This window comes from Sminthopsis crassicaudata, chromosome 3 (assembly GCF_048593235.1).
Source record: "Sminthopsis crassicaudata isolate SCR6 chromosome 3, ASM4859323v1, whole genome shotgun sequence".
NCBI classification, from domain to species: domain Eukaryota; kingdom Metazoa; phylum Chordata; class Mammalia; order Dasyuromorphia; family Dasyuridae; genus Sminthopsis; species Sminthopsis crassicaudata.
Window position 1 is genome coordinate 92,165,857 of NC_133619.1, and position 14,624 is coordinate 92,180,480.

Sequence of the window (14,624 nt, forward strand, 5' to 3'; positions counted from 1 at the left end):
GTTTATTTTACTCTGCTTTATATCATACCTATTTGTATATCTCTTTCCCTCATCCATTATGTTGTAATTTTTAAGTGGGAGAATTGTGTTATATTTCATCTCCATGGTAAGTATCCATATTCTCAGACCAGGTTTATCCCACTTTCTTTCTTCAAAATCTCCAGTGTAAATCTGGCTCTGTTCTTAGAAAGAAGGTATATATTTGAAGTTCTGACTAGTGCTATTCCCTGTATCTTGCAGTCTAAGAGAAGAAACAAGAAATTAATAGTTAGCCATCATCCCAAAACAGATAAGAAACTTTTATATTCCTTGTTCTTCTGACATTCAACAAATTGATTTATCATTCATCAATTATGCACTTAAAGGTCAATCCTTGGTTACAAGGGTAAAGGTATGAGACTTTCAGACTTCAAAATATTTGCAGGTTGTTAAGGGTAAGTTATAAAATCATTGAGATATAAGGGCACCTTTCACTCAGGCTGAATTTGCACTTAATATAAAGTGAGTCCCATTCATATGTGAGTGAATCATATTTTGACAAGAAAAAATACATATATGCTCTTCTAATCTTTTGTGCTAGGCAATTATTTTCAAACAAAGCCCTAAAATAGTTAAACTAGCAAGGATTTTGTCAGTCTTTCACCAAGTTCTCTGTTCTTGCTGATTGAAGATGTATAGTCAGACTGTGACTATGGCTGAAGATCCTGGTGATAAATAAAATTGACCATTGGTGAAAAAAGCAAGTGAGCTCAGCTGACTGCTAATAAGACAGTTTCTATGATTTGTGAGGAATAAGCCCAACTGACAAACCCAGCCACATTGCACAGTGACCAGGTAGACCAGCAGGTAGCAAAATATCCCATTCAAGAGAGAAATAGTGCTCTGTGTTGGGAAAAAAAAAACAAAAACTAAACCTATACATTAAAAACATATTGAGCACCATTTCTGTGCTCAGAAGAGAATTTTATGAAGACTCTAGAATTTAAAAAGGGAGAACAAAGCCTTGTAATTTCAGAATGGTTAGTTGTCTTAGTCATATGGCTTCCTTTTACATGAGCTACACTACCACTACATTTGAAATCCGTGACCAGTTTTGTCATGAACACAATGTGCATTTGTCAGAAATAGTGTGAAAATCATTGTGTAAATGTTGATTGATAGTAATAAAAATGACAATGCTTAGAACTACGAAATTACCACTTACCTGGGAGGTTGGTAGTGATAAGAATATGGGAACATACATGTATGATTGTCAGTCTATACTTTGTTATTCTGAAAAATTCCTCAGTTGAGATGATAATTTTGAACTTTTATTTGTTTTCTGAAATAATAGTATGGAATATTCAAATGTAATTTCCATTTCAGACCAACAAATATGTATGAACATTATATATGTATGTATTATATTTTTACTGATGATAATTACATTTTTAATATAAAATCAATTTTGTAGCTTATCCTTTATTCTCTACTCCACTATTTTTAAATTTTTGTTTAATTATTATAGCTTTTTATTTACAAGACATATGCAGATAATTTTTCAGCATTGACAATTGCAAAACCTTTTGATCAAACTTTTCCCCTCCTTTCCTTCACCCCTTCCTCCAGATGGCAAGTTGACCAATACATGTTAAATATATTAAAGTATAAGTTAAATACAATATATGTATACATGTCCAAACAGCTATTTTGCTGGACAAAAAGAATCAGACTTTGAAATAGTATACAATTAGCCTGTGAAGGAAATAAAAAATGCAGGTGGACAAAAATAGAGAGATTGGGAATTCTATGTAGTGGTTCATAGTCAACTCCCAGAGTTCTTTCCTAGTGTAGCTGGTTTAGTTCATTACTGCTCTATTGGAACTGATATGGTTCATCTCATTGTTGAAGATATGTTCATGTCATCCATCAGAATTGATCATCATATAGTATTGTTGTTGAAGTATATAATGATCTGATCTTGTGGTCCTGCTAATTTCACTCATCATAAGTTCATGTAAGTCTTTCCAGGCCTTTCTGAAATCATCCTGCTGGTCATTTCTTACAGAACAATAATATTCCATAACATTCATATACCACAATTTATTCAATCATTTTCCATTTGAAGGGAAATTACTCAGTTTCCAGTTTCTGGCTACTACAAAGAGGGCTGCCACAAACATTCTTGCACATACTGGTCCCTTTCCCTTCTTTAAAATCTCTTTGGGTTATAATCCCAATATTAATACTGCTGGATCAAAGGGTAGGCACAGGTTGATAACTTTTTGAGCATACTTCCAAATTGCTCTCCAGAATGGCTGGATATATTCACAATTCCGCCAACAATGTATCAGTGTCCCAGTTTTCCTACATCCCCTCCAACATTATGCATTATCTTTTCCTGTCATTCTAGCCAATCTGACAGATGTGTAGTGGTATCTCAAAGTTGTCTTAATTTGCATTTCTCTGATTAATAATGACTTGGAGTATTTTTCATATGGCTAGAAATAATTTCAATTTCTTCATCTGAGAATTGTCTGTTCACATCCTTTGACCATATATCAATTGGAGAATGACTGCAAATGAGGCCTTATCAGAACCTTTGAGTATTAAAAAAATGTTTTCCCACTTTATCAGTTCCATTCTAATCTTGTCTCCATTAGTTTTGTTTGTAGAAAGACTTTTCAATTTGATATAATCAAAATATTTCTATTTTGTGATCAATAATGATCTCTAGTTCTTCTTTGGTCATATCCACTGATATTTTACTTAGAAGATTTCATTTTATACTGGATATAATGCTGCTTTGTAGAAAGTACGTGATAAATGCTACTGGGTTTAAACCATTTTAAGAACAGGCCAGGAAAGCACAACAACATCTGTCACTCATTGACTAGTCAAAAGACATTGAGTGTGGCTGCAGTAGTTCATTGAGAAAGCTTTGTGATATGTAATATGTTTATATTTATTCAATGAAGTTAAGCATTTTATTTACACTGGAAAGGCCTGCCCAAATCCTAGTCTCTATCACTAAGTACTGTGTGATTTTGGTCAAATCATTTTATATAAGTTTGTCTGTCATTTTCACGAATTAGAACACTGGGTAAATGATGGATTGGGTATACATTGGATTTAAAATAATGGATTTGTAATTAGGAAGACCTGACTTCAAATCCTGTTTTTTTTTTTTGTTTTGTTTTGTTTTGTTTTGTTTTGTTTTTGAGGCTGGGGTTAAGTGACTTGCCCAGGGTCACACAGCTAGGAAGTGTTAAGTGTCTGAGATCAGATTTGAACTCAGGTCCTCCTGAATTCAAGGCTGGTGCTCTATCCACTGCGCCACCTAGCCGCCCCTTCAAATACTGTTTCACATAATTTTGATCCAGGTGATCCTGAAAATGTAATTTAAACACTCACCCATGTTCTTTTCATAAAGAAAGGGAGGAAAATTCCATCTATCTCACAAGATTTTATTATGAGGAACAAATAATCACATAAAATGCTTTGCAAACCTTAATGCTCCATATAAATGCTAACTATTATATATTTCTATTACACAGTTTCCTTAGGAGGCTGTACAAGATGACCTTTAAGGAATCATTCAACTCCAAATGTATGATTAAGTCAAATAATTGAAAAGCAACTATTAAACATCTGTTATGTGAGAGGCAATGCACCAGGCAATGAAGATACTGGCAAAAATGTGAAAGTATCTGATCCCCCAAAAAAAAGCCTTTTTTGGGGGGAAAGTGGAAGAAGTAAAAATTTAGTATGAATAAGGGGGATCTATCACTATACACATAAACTTAGAATTTTGTGAACTCATTGATGAAATAGAGGGAATGTGATTTATTTCATCTATGAGCATTGTCATAGTAGAGATGAATACATTTTATTAACTTTACCTGCTTATAGAAAGTCTTTAGTAAAAAGAAATTGCTGCTATTTTTCTGAGTAATAATAAAACTTTGTTCTTAATAAAAATGAAATTGTTAGTATTTAAGATGCCTAGGAAAGGAGGACAAATATTCATTATTAATTACTTTTGAAGGATGATAAATAGCTAAGAAGATTTAGAATAGAAACTACTCTACCCAAATCAGGAATATCCAACCTTTGAGAGCAGATTATAGCAAAAATAGACATTGATATGTGAATCAAGAAGAAAAAAGGAAATGAAAGTCTAGTTACTTCACAGTCATTTAGACAGCTGTGTAGTAAAGAGGGATGCAAATAGAAATGTCTATTGATACAAAAGTGGACAATTCCTTCCCTGACAAATATAAAAGGAATGTGAAGGGAAAAAAAAGTGCCTTCTAGCTAGTTAGCTTGCAACCAAGCTGTTCTCCCCAGATATCAAGAGTTTTAAGATTATATTACTGAACTCACTAAAATATGTGACCCTTAACATGAGAAAGACTAAGGCAGTATATAACAAAGGAATCAAATTAGATAATTGTCATATGTCACATCCAAGTATATCAGTGTGAGTAACCAATTTTGGGTTTCACATATTCTCAGCCATAGATTAAAATTTTTCAAGAAAATTTGGACATTTATTAAAGAACTGAATTTGAGAACCCTCAAGAGTAAAGAGTTTTATTACTTATAATATATATAAATATATATGCATATATATGTGTATATATGCACATATATATTATAGATCAATAAGAATGGAATAGCTATTGAGATTTCTGATGGTCACTAATTAAAATCATCAGTGCAATGACTGATTCTGATTCTAAAACTCATCTGTGAAAGACTTGAATACTGTTAAGCTTTGGAAATAATTTTTTAGAATTTAGAGAGTTGAATATCTATGGTCATCATCATAAACATTCATCATCTATATATCTTATTGAAGAATGATTTTTTATCTCAAAGAAATATCAGTAAAAAAGGCAATTTGCACCTTGTTTCCTTGTCTTTTGCATTAACCTTATTAGATAATAGGCTAACAAGTATGTTGTGTTAAAATTGTCATACTTGGGGCAGCTAGGTGGCACAATGGATAGAGCACCATCCCTGAAATCAGGAGAACCTGAGTTCAAATCTGGTCTCAGCCACTTAACACTTCCTAGCTGTGTAACCCTGGGCAAGTCACTTAATCACAATTGCCTCAGCAAAAAAAAAAAAAAGGAAAGAAAATTGTCATAATTTTTCTATTTTATCAAGAATGGGCATAAAGAATACTACCTGCTTTCAAGTAACTATCCCATACATTTCTATTCCCTCCCATTTTAAGAAAACATAAAAAGAAGAATATGGCAATCTATCTACCAAATCTACCAATCTACCAATCTACCAAATCAGTCTATCAATCTACTGAAGAACAAGGGGATCAAATAGAAACTTTGAAAATGTTTCTTCTTATTCAGTGATGTGTCAATCAAATAAACAAAATATTTTATAAAGCTAGGGAATTTTTTTTAAATCATCTAGAATAAACAAAAGTTGAAGAATTTCAAGGGAATTAATGGAAATATGCAAATGAAGGTGGCCTACCTATAACAGACCTAAATCTGTATTATAAAGTAACAGTAACCCAATCCATTTGATACTAGCTAAGAATGGAGTAGTGAATCATTGGAATAGGTTAGGTACACAAAGCACAATGATCAGTGAATATAATAATTTACTGTTTAGTAAACCCAAATGATCCAACTTTTGGGTAAAGAACTCACTATTGACAAAACATTCTGAGAGTAATGGACAATAGTATGGCAGAAGCTAGATAAAAATTAACATCTCAAGCCCTATACCAAGATAAGGTCAAAAAGGGTAAATGATTTAGACATAAAGAATAATACAATAAGAAAATAAGGAAAGCAAGGCAAAGTCTACCTGTGAGGTCATTGGGAAAGGTAGGAATTTCTGAGCAAACAAGAAATAAAGAATATCATGAAATGCAAATTCGATGACTTTCATAACATTAAATTTAAAAAGTCTTTGCACAAACAAAATCATTGCAGCCAAGATTAGAAGGGAAGCAGAAAGAGGGAAAATATCTGTATCTATCTAACTATATCCATGGCTCTATCTTTGTGTAAGTGTGTGTATATGTGTGTGTGTATGCATTCAGTATTTAAAAAAAATTCTCATTTCTAAAATACATAGGGATCAGAGTCAAATTCATAAGGAAATAAGTCATTCTCTGATTGATAAATGGTCAAAAGATATAAAGGGGGAGGTTTCAGTTAAAGAAATCAAAGTCATCTAGAATCACATAAAAGTGCTCTAAATCCCTATTGTTTAGAGAAATATAAATTAAATAAACTTCGATGTAGCACTTTTCATTTTTTAGGTTGGCTAAAATGATAAATCTTAGGAAAATAAGATGATAAATGTTGAGGGTTGTATGAAAACTGGGATACTAATACACTATTTGCAGTGTTTTGAACTGATGCAATCAATCAGCAGAGCAATTTGGAACTATGCCCAAAGGGCTATGGAACTGTGTATAGCTTTTACTCCAATATTCTCACTACTATGTATATATTCCTAAGATATTGTTAAAACAAAAAAATGGAAAATTATCCACATATACAAAGAAATGTTTTTAGCAACTCTTTTTTGTGGTGGCAAGGGAATGGAAATTATGGAAATGCTCATCAGTTCAAGGAATGGTTAAATAATTTATGCTATATGGATGTAATCAATGTCATTGTGTTTATTATAAGAAATGATGAAATATATGGACTTTGGAAAAATCTGGACTTACATGAACTGATGTTGAGTGAAGTAGGCAAAATCAAGAGAACATTGTACACAGCAACAGCAACAGTGTGATGATCAACTATGCTAGACTTAATTCTTCTAAATAATTTAGTGATCCAAAATAAATCTAATAAACTTGTGATAAAAAATTCTAACTACATGGAGACTAAATGGAGATTAAAGCATCCTGTTTTCATGTTTTTATTCTTTCATATTTCTCATATATTTACTTTTGTTCTGATTTTTCTTATATAACATGAGTAATATGGGTATGTGTTTAAAATTATTGTAACTGTGTAACCTATATCAGATTCTTTGCTGTCTTCGAGAGAGGGAAGGAGAGGGGAAAAAGAAAAAAATCAGAAGTAAAATTCTTACCACAAAGAATTCTGAAAATACATAAAAATAAAAAATGAAATACTATTAAGTGTGTGTGTATGTGTGTGTGTGTGTGTGTGTGTGTGTGTGTGTGTGTGTGTGTGTGTGTGTATGAAAGTTGATTTGGGAGACAGTCCGTTTTTTGTTGTCTTTACTGGATCATGAGACCACAGATCACTGGTTCTGTGTAGCCTAAAATAGAAAAATAGGTTAGGATATATGTATCAATTCTTAGAACTAGAAGACATTTTATAAGTCATTTTGTCCATCATATGGCAAAAACAGAAACTTCTTTTCAACATTCATAAGAAATAGTAATCCAATCTTTACCTGAAAACTATCAGTCATAAGAAACCCTCTTTCTCCATCAGACATTTAACCATTGCCATAAAAGGGGAGAGGGAACATAAAGCTCTAGGTCTGAAGTTAAGAAGAACCAAGGTCAAGTCTTGCTTCAACTATCTATTAGATGTGTGGGCCTAGATATATTGCTCTACCTTTCTCAACTTGTTTTCTTATGGTAAAAATGGAGATAATGAGTAAACTATATTACAAGGCAGCTATGAAGGACAAATGAAATAGACAGTACATGTAAAATAAATTGCAAAACTTAAAATTCAATATAACTGCTGGCTTATTATTATTACTAATGCATCTTAAGAATTACATTTTTATGTAAGTTATTATCTCTAATTAGAATGTTAATGTCTTGAAAGCAAAAGCTCTCATCTCACTCTTTTGCTTATATACTTGCCATGTAATACAATATTTAACATATAAAAGTGCTTAATAAATGCTTTCATGCATTCATTAATTCCTGGGGCAATTTATTATACTTTTGAATGACTAAAGTTTTGAGAATTTCGTTTCCTTTTATATTGAGTTCAACTCTGCCTATTTTCATGCATTAATTTTATTTCTAACCTCTGGATTCAACTTGTGCTTCCATTTATTAGTCAAAGAAGGATGACAGAATTTTCACCAGGAGAGAATATCAAAATATAATAAAAATGATACTGCTGGAAATCTAATATAGGAGAAACCTATAAACTTTTATACATCATTGTCTAGATATCTTGTCATTTACATAATACAAACATAGGCTATATTCAACTCATACTTTCCATGAAAATATGAAATTTACTAGAATATAAAATTAAAAGTTAGTGATGTGTTAACTATCATGAATTTTGGCAATTATTTTTATAAAATATCAAAATAGATCTGGGATAGACTGGAATCAGAGAGATTGTTTAAAGTGATCTTTAATAGTCTACAGAAGCAATATTTACACTAGAGGGAAATAATGGGTTGGAAATTAGAGAATCAATATGAAGAGAGAATCACATTAAGAAGTGGAGGTCAAGGGGCAGCTAGGTGGCATAGTGGATAGAGCACTAGCCCTGAATTCAGGAGGACCTGAGTTCAAATCTGGTCTCAGACCCTTAACACTTCTTAGCTGTGTGACCCTGGGCAAGTCACTTAACCCCAGCCTCAGGGAAAAAAAAAAAAAAAAAAAAAAAAAAAAAAAGAAGTGGAGGTCACTTAGTTGATAGGCATTTATTAATTAAAAACAGCTAGCATTTTTATTGTTAGAGGGTTTGGCAAAGTTGATCCTTGCAACAATCTAGGGAGGTAAGTGATATTATCCCCACATCAAGGAAAGTAGGTGGCATAGTGGATAGAGTTCTGGATCTGGAATTGGAAAGATGAGTTTGAACTAGGCTTCAGACACTTACTATTTCTGTGAATGTGATCAAGTTACTTAATTTCTATCTTGCTCAGTTTCCTCATCTGTAAAATGAGGATAATTAGTGTCTATATCAAAGAGTTGGAAAGGTCAAACACAATGATTTTTGTAAAGTACTCAGCACAGTATCTGATTCATAGTAGGTTTTTAATCCTTTAGTAAATACTTATCTTATCCTTTAGGAAATTGAAGCTGAGAGGTTGAGTGACTTGCCTAGTGTCTCATGGTTAATAAAATTCTGAGGAAGGATTTGGATTCAGATCACTCTGAATTCAAGTCCAATTACCTATCTACTATATGTTGTACTAACTAGGTTCTTAAGTGAAGTGTTTGTAAATTATGGATAATGTTATTGAGTAGAAAATGGTTTCAAGTACAGGATGCTGAAGGAATCAGTTTTTATCAGTAAAGGGATTATCCATCTTGACAAAGTCAAATATATTTGCATGTGGAAGATGATAGAGGTGGGCATTTAATTAAATGTGGAATGTAAGGAATAGTATAGATACAACAATTATTCTGATGATTCCCCAAAATACTTATGAGAATTGCCATGCTTTCAAAATGGACAAAGTAGCAAAAGAACAGAAATACATGGATAATGAGGGGAGCTAAAAGACAGAGAGTTCAGCATTGTACATGATGAAATTGAGGTGATGATAAGACTTCCACATGGATATGTCCAAGAATAATATAGAAATTAGAAACTAGAGCTAGAATTAAAGATTTGGAAACCATTTACATTGAAATCATAAAAAAGCCATTGGAATGGATAAGAACTAGAGAAAAGGGAAAAAAGAGTAAAGTATACATGTTCCTAATTTTTTTATTATTATTAAAGCTTTTTATTTTTCAAAACATATATCTGGACAATTCTTCAACATTAACCCTTGCAAAACTCTGTGTTTCAATTTCTGCCCTCTTCCCTCATGCCCTCTCCTAGATAGCAAATAGTCCAATATTTGTTAAACATAGTAGAAATATATGTTAACTCCAAAATATGCATACATATTTATATAATTATCATGCTGCACAAGAAAAATGAGAAGCAAAATAAAACACAAGCAAAAAAAATCAAATGAACAGAAAAAAATACATTTTTCCTATGGAAGGTGATATAAATGGGGAAACATCTGAAAGATTTGTAATTTTGGGTAGAGCTAGACTGTTTTTCCCAATAAAGTAATGGGTCTTTTTTCACCCTAATTGTTGGAGACTATTTTTTCAAGCAATTTGTTATTAGATTCATTTGTGTACCTAATCTGCTGCAATGATTGACAAGTAATAACTTCTATTTAATTAATAATATTTTTTAGTTTTGTTTAAGATTAAGAGTTTGATTTTTCAATCTCTTTATTTCCCTTGAGATATTTTACCATTTGTTCTTTAAAGTTATGTTATTATTGCCATAAATAATAAATTTATAGTATGACAATTTTTTTTATTTTATTGACAAGTCTAATAGCAATTAATTTTTTTGAATCATACTCCTCTATATTTTCAAAAATATTGTTTTCTAGTTGAATTCAAGGAGATATTATGTATAGGCAAATGCCAAATATTTTATACATTTTTTTATTTTTATGTAATTTCATTTCTCAATTTCTACATTGCTTCCTGTTCATTTGTTTTGTACTATTTAAATAAGATGATCATTGCTTGGCCTTGTTTTATATTCATCTACTTTATTTGTTATTGTTTCAATTAATTTTAGTTTTTCCCTAGTTTTTTTCATGTTGAGCAAGGGACATTATAGGAGACAGAAAAGAGAGAAATGATGTGATAATCCTTCTGCAATCATTCCTCATCTCTCTTATTTGGTTCCACATGAATGGTCCTAAATATTCTAAGGTATTCCAATTCCTAACTCTTAAATTCACTGCTAGTGTGATCTTACTGGAATTAATTGAAATATATGGCCTTGGGATTGTGCCTAATTATTTTATCCAAAACTAATATTATCATTGGACTTATTTAATGGTTTAAAGCACTTTACTTCTTCTTCATGCTATTAATTTATTTGTATTTAAGTTTATACTTTGGATTGATTGGTTGGTTGATTAAGTAGAATTATATAGGTATTATTCAAACATAATTTACACCATTGATTTTTAATTTATTCTGTTAACTCCATGAAAGCACCATTCTCATCAGATAAGGTATCAGAGAATAGAACTTCTTCTAAGATGTGTTCATTAGAGTTGTGATGATGAGCCTACATAGCAAACCAATTATCTTTACTTATATAAACTTACCTGTAATGTTCCAGTTGGTTTTCTGGAGTTATCTATACCAACCTTCTTTTCAACAGAGTAACCACCATGAAAATAGCCAGAGATAAAGTCCAAATTCTTTTTTATCTCCTTCAAAGTCTTGTCTCCTTACCTGAGGCCTGGGCTAACTTTCTGGAGGTCCTCTGGAATGTGTTTTGGTTTCTGTGAGTGAGGCAAGAGGACTACTATGATGGTCTCCGTCTTGGAGACTGTATTCGTCCAAGAGCTTGTGGTCCAGCCTCCCACATAGGTGGCAGATGGAATAAATGTCTCTCCTTGGCTCCCAGAACTTTAGCTCCCACCTTCAGTTCTCTCTCTTCTCCAGAATCTGTCTCCAAGTCCTATTTGATCTCCCTTTAGGGCTGACTCTTCTTAAATACTCTATTACAATTAAATCCATTCATCATACTGAGTATAAGACAATCATTATATCACTAGGGAACCATTATTTGTTGTAAGATTAATTCAATCATACTGAACTAGAGAACTATTAATCACCATGCTAAACTAGATAACCATTGTCTTATCAATTCCACTGAGTTAGCACCTTCTTTAAATTTATCCTACATAATCTCAGCCCTCTACACTTATTTGAAAATATATATTCAGTCTTCAATTGACCTATGCAAATCTGACCTTAGTTGCTAGTGAATTTTTACTATAGCATATGTGTAAAATATTGATGCTATGTATTCTCTAATGGAGAAACAGGCTACTTAAAGATGAAGTGACTTACTCAAGGTGACAATGAATAAAAATTTATTCTCATTCCTCTGATTTCAGATTTAAGTTATACTATTTATTTTTTCTAGTAAATTTATTTATTTTAAATATGGATTACTTTATTAGTCATGTTTGGAGAGATAAATTAGAACAAAAGGGAAAAAAGCATGGGGGTAATATAAAAATAGAAAAAAAAAATGATCATAGCATGCGTTCATTCATATTTAGTCTCCTTAGTTCTCTTTCTGGATGCAGATAGTATTTTTTTGTCCAATCTATTGGGACACTTTTGAATCACTGAATCACTGAAAAGAACCAAGACTTTCACAGATGGTCATCACATGTTCTTATTGTTATTGTGTACCATATATTCCTGGTTCTACTTGTTTCATTCAACATCATTCATGTAAATCTTTTCAGACTTTTCCAAAATCATCTTGTTCATCATTTTTTTAGAATTATAATATTCCATTATCTTCATATACTACAACTTGTTCAGCCATTCCCCAATTGATGGGCATCTACTCATTTTTCGATTCTTTGCTACCACAAAAGGAACTGCTACATTTTGCCCACATGAGATCTTGTTCCTCTTTTATGATTTCCTTTGGATATGGTCCCTTTAATTGAATTGCTGGGTCAAAGGCTATGCACAGAGTATAGCCCTTTTGTCCTAGTTCTAAATTATTCTCCATAATGGTCGGGTTATAGCAAAACCATGCATTACTCTCCTAGTTTTCCCACATCCCCTTGAACACTAATTATCTTTTCCTGTCATTTTACACAATCTGAGAGGTATGAGAGGGTATCTCAGAGTTATTTTAATCTGAATTTCTCTAATCATTAGTGATTTTGAGCATTGTTTTCATATTCCTATAGATGGCTTTAATTTTGTGATCTTAAAATTATCTATTTACATCCTTAGATCATTTATCAATTGGAGAATGACTAGAATTCTTACAAATTTGACACAATGCTATAGATTTTCAAAATGAGGCTTTTATCAGAAACACTTGCTGTTAAGATTTTTTTTCCCAGCTTTGTATTTCCCTTTTAATCTTGTTTCTGTTGGTTTAGTTGGTTAAAAAAATTAATTTAATTTAATTAAAGTTGTCAATTTTGCCTTTCATAATATTCTCTAATTCTTCTTTGATCATAAATTCCTCCCATCTCCAATTATCTGATAGGTAAATTATCCATTGCTATCCTAATTTGTTTATGGTATCATCCTTTATGCCCAAAGCATGTACCCATTTTGATCTTATTTTGGTATGGTATATCACCATTTTTTGTCAAATACTAAGTTTTTATTGCAGAAGCTGGAGTTTAGGGGTTTATCAAATCTTAGATAACTATGGATCTTGATTTGAAATGTTGTTTGTATATGTTTTTTTTTTTTTCCCTGATGATCCACCACTCTATTTCTTAGTCAGCAACAAATGGTTTTGATGACTGATGCTTTATAATGTAATTTTAGGTTTTCTACTGCTAAGCCAATATTCTTTGTATTTTCTTTTAATTAATTCCCTTGATATTCTTGGCCTTTCTTCTTCCAGATGAATTTTTTTATCATTTTTATATTTGTATAAAGTAATTTTGGCACTTTGATTAGTATATCATTGAACAAATAGACTAAACTTAGTTTATTTTATATCCTGCAAGTTTGCTAAAGCTTTGAATTGTTTCTAGTAGGTTGCTGGATTGTCTAAGTCATGCTTTCTGCAAAGAGTAATAATTTTATTTCTAATTTTCAATTCCATTATTTTTTTTCTTTTCTCTTCTTGCTAAAGCCAACATTTCTAGTGCAATATTGAATAACAGTGTTGATAATGAGCACCCTCATTTCAACCCTGATCTAATTGGGAATGAGTCCACCTTCTCTCCATTAAAAATAATGTTTGCTGCTGGCTTTAGAGAGACACTACTTATCATTTTGAGGAAACTTCCTTTATTCTTATGCTTTCTAACATTTTTCATAGGAATGGGTGCTGTACTTTTTTCAAAAAGTTTTTCAGCATCTATTGAAGATTGTCATATGATTTTTATTAGTTTTATTATTGATATGATCAATTATGGTAATAATTTTCCTGATATTGAATCAGCCCTGAATTCCTGGTATAAATCCCACTTAGTAATAGTGTATTATCCTGTTGATGCTTTCTTTTTAGATCACAATGCAATAAAATACATATTTTCACCAAAGGATCACAAAAATATAGACTCAAAACCAAATGAAAATTAAATAAATCTAAATCTAGAAATGAATGAGTCAAACAACAAATCACTGAAACCTAGAAACAATTAATCATTTCATTAAAAAAAATATCCTGCTTAGTGTAATTTCTTAGCCAATGTTTAATTAATTTTTTTCATCAATTAGGGAGATTGCTCTGTAATTTTCCTTTTCTGTTTTGTCACTCTCTGGTTTAGGTATCAGTGCCATATTTGAGTTATAGAAGAAATTTGTCAGGACTCCTTCCTTACCTATTTTTTCCAAATAGTTTACAGAATATTGCATATAATTGTTCTTTAAATGTTTGATAGAAATCATTGGTGAATCCAAGTGGTACTGGACATTTTTCTAAGGGAGTACATTAATGGCTTGTTCAATTTCTTTTTCTAAAATGGGACTAAGTAATTTATTTCCTCATGTTAATCTAGGCAATTTATATGTTTGCATACATTCACCAATTTCAGTTAGATTGTCAGACTTGCTGCTATAGAGTTGGACAAAGTAGCTCCTAGTAGTTGCTTTAATTTCTTTCTCATTGATGGTAAATTCACCCATTTCACCTTTGATATTG